General features: G+C 34.6%; 1 pseudogene; it reads right to left on the bottom strand.

The window, feature by feature from the left end:
• Nucleotides 1–873: 873 nt before the first annotated feature.
• On the bottom strand, nt 874–2304 carry LOC126760193 (NADH dehydrogenase [ubiquinone] 1 alpha subcomplex subunit 9, mitochondrial-like; annotated as a pseudogene).
• Nucleotides 2305–3821: the final 1517 nt, after the last annotated feature.

Genomic DNA, 3821 nt, shown 5'->3' on the forward strand with positions numbered 1-3821 from the left:
GTATAGAGGAGTAGGGAAAGTACCATTCACAATAGAAAAAAGAGCCATTCACAGTCCTTAACCTACCTCTCAAGTGTACGTTCACAATAAAACATCATGGCCACCTCTGGTGAATAAGGGTGGCGAGTGGTCAAAACGGGTTGCAGAAAGCGAAAATGCTATAATATCAAATTATAAATTTATAGTACTATATTTGTACATGTATAAATACTATTTTAAATTTTTGTTATTGAATGAAGTTTAATGCTGTTATCAAAAGATTTATTTATACATATCTTCTTGATATAAATAAATATGCTATATATTTTTAAGCGTTGTAGTTAATTTATTCATGGACAAATTGAAAATTATTTTTGATAATGAGTGTACCAATAGAGATACATAACTATTGTGGAAAAATTTGGTATTCCATATCATAATAATTCGTCTGAACAGTAAAACACAATTTTTTAATGTAAGATAAATCAAGAGATAATTATAATAGCCATGTTTCTGAATTTTAAGTATAAATTTTTGTAATCACAAACTACATATACGTTTATATTTCAGAATTTAGCTATATGCCGGCGATCAGGAATCCTACTCGTTCCCAAATGGAGTGTTTGATTATCCTAACACATTTACCACATTATATTTTAGTTCTAAGCTAAGTTTTTAAATAAAAAGGATTCTTAAAGAAATTATTTTTTGAATTTGCAATATCTATATAGTAGTAAAAAGTAGTTTAAATTAGCTTACGCAACATGCCATGCTCAGTAGCAATACTGGCATAGTATTTAAAAAAATAAATGATTGTTCGAAATATATTCCGTTTGAAATTATTCAAATCGATAATAACTTGTTTGGCCCAATTAAAAATACAACTGAAATTCCTTAATTTTTAATAGCGGTTCATTATTAGCCAAATTACATTTATTTGTTTTTTTAAGTTTAAATATCAACTTCCACACCATTCATAATCGACCATAATTCACTAGATGTAAAGACGAATTGTAATTCGCGTAGATGCAAATGTTTCTATTTCAAATCGCTGCTTGGTCACCAACGCTGCCAACTTTCATTTGATGAGTGTTGTTTATTATCTGCGTAGTTCTTCCTGATGTTCTATCGGTTTTGGTGGAGCTGGTTCCCCCCACTCTCCCAATTCGGCATCATAATATTGCGCAGCACGATATGGTCACAACTCCCATGGTACTTGCTCTTCCATGGAGGTCAATTGTACACCAAAATTCTTCAACCACGGTATGTCGGAGGGAACGACATCGGTAATACATTCGCGATCGACACGTTCCGTATGTAGCTCACCAATAGATTGTTCAGGACAGTAAGTTCAGTGAAGTTGGCTTTCAATAAGAAGGTAGGATCGCAACGCATGTCTTAACGACGGTATCCCCACCATTTTTCATGTTTGCGCATAGCACGATGAAACCAGTCAATTAATTCGCTCAACTGGTTACGCTTTGGTCTGCAAGGTGGGTGTTTAGCATATTAGAAAGTATGTAAATTCAATTTTGCTCAAAACCTACACAACAGCTTGATAAAGCTGACCAGCAGTATCGGTATCCTAAGCGCAATTGACAATAGCTCGTACAACATCCGAATGTGCTCACCGGAGGATTTGCTCTTCAAAAAGTTACTTCCACCCTCAAACACAAAGCTCATAGGTTTGGGACTAGCGTTTAAAGCAGACAAATAATCAAACGTTCTACACCAGCTTCTTTGCTGATTCTATAAAAAAAAATAAAAATTACATGGTAAATCTTTTGAAATAAAGTTTAATTTTAGCTTACCCAGCAATGCGACGTGCACCTTCCACAAGCACGTCATTGAATTTAAAATTTTGTCTCGAATTCACGACCAACTAAGTTCATAAATACATTTGAGTACTTCACAGCATCGCGTATCGCTTTTACATCTCTTAAATCATAAAATTGGAACAGCACCTGACCCATTACGCAGCAATATTAACGAGGCCATGTTTAGTTATTCCGTACTTTTATTGGAATAAAATCCCAACCCGATCTGTTATTTATCGTCTCAAGGGAAATTTGCACACTTCTTCCAGATTCAAATAACTAAATAAACCATCGTAAAGCATTTAACCATGAAATAAACTCAAACAAATTGCCTTGCAAAAACTTTCGTTATGATGGCAAAAATGTAAATATGGCTGTTAATGAGTATAATCTGGACCCCACTATTCGGCATGGTTGCTTATTTGTTCGTAACATTTTTTTGTGGTGAACATTTATTAACTTACCACAGTTAAAAAGAGGCATAAATAAAAAACTTAATTTTTCATGAATTAGCCCATATTGTTCTCATCTTTAAGATTATATATTAAAATAAAGCGATTTTCTTTGAATATATATTAAACTTTTATATATAACCAATATTTTTGGGACAACTTTTCCATAAATTTTAAGAAAATAACACAATGCAACCCGGCCATCTTTGTTAAAAGTCGGCCATCTTGGATTCCAATAGAAACTCAACCCCGGACTACACTTGACGCTTCTACAGTGGCACCTCTCAGCTGTGCCTTTGTTTACATAACATCAGCTGATAGTGACCTTACTCCTCCTCTACCATGGCCAAAAGTGAAAAACGTGCCCACTAAGTTCCACACTTATTAATAAAACAACATTTATTATATGAACATATTATTATATAAACAATAAACCTAAATATGTTATACATATAAACAATAAACCTAAATCTATTATAAGTATAAACAATAAACCTACATTTTGGGGGCTCGCCCGTGTTTGTGTGGAGAAATGACTTGTTTAAATGATGTAATTTGTGGAAATCTGCGTTTGTGTAAAAAACCAAAATTTGTGTTCGGGTGCGACGGTGACCGAAATAATCGAAAGCGGTTGCGCGAGTTTATTGGTGTTAATTTCGCCGAGCAGAGCGCGGACTATGTCGAAAAAATGAAGTACATTGAGAACAATTTAACTCAAGCAGATCTGGTGTCAATTTGCAATGTCTTAGGCATGAGGCATAATGGCGAGCAATTGGCTGGTAATATTTTTCGCAACTTGCAAGAGGGCAATTTGTTGAAATACGACGTAAATGACGACGATGCTTCAAACGAGTCGGATGACGAAACTGACAACGAGGCATACGAAGATGTAAGAAGTACAAATCACTCAAAGTGTAAACACAATGGCTAAGACAGACTGCAGCGGCACGATAGTGAACTGAAAACGTCGTTGTTCATCTTACTACATGTACATTTTGAGAAGCAACAACAACACAATGGCCGGCATGTACATAAAACAACGCAGTTGTCCATTTTGCATGTACACAATTTCGTTGTGGCCATACTAATACCTTTCACTTCAATGAAATTTTAATATTTTGTTCAAAGTGAAATTTTTTATGCAAAAAATAAGTAAACAGGTAAATATTTTTGCTTTAAATTATCACTTGTTATTACAAATGATATAATAGAGCTATAATATAGCTATTTTATGCTTTTATTTGTAAAATAACATCAAGTTTGTTAGAGCTGTGAATAATTTTACATTTTACATATTAGTGGCATCACCACTCTACCTCCTCTTTCTATCTTCCCATTCTACTGTCGTTCTACTGTCGTTGGCAAAAATAGAGCAAATTGAAGTTAGCGAGAACGACAACTGTCGGCCTGCAGTCGTGTAGTCGTGCAGCTGTCAAAATAACACTGCCCATAAGAACGTGTGTATTTTAATATTTGACAGATGTAGTTTGCAGTCTGTCGTAGCCATTGTGTTTACACTTTCAGTCACAGCAAACCAACGTTCAACACCAAAGAGGCAAGCGCAAGACAGAGC

Source organism: Bactrocera neohumeralis, chromosome 5, assembly GCF_024586455.1.
Source record: "Bactrocera neohumeralis isolate Rockhampton chromosome 5, APGP_CSIRO_Bneo_wtdbg2-racon-allhic-juicebox.fasta_v2, whole genome shotgun sequence".
Lineage (NCBI taxonomy): Eukaryota > Metazoa > Arthropoda > Insecta > Diptera > Tephritidae > Bactrocera > Bactrocera neohumeralis.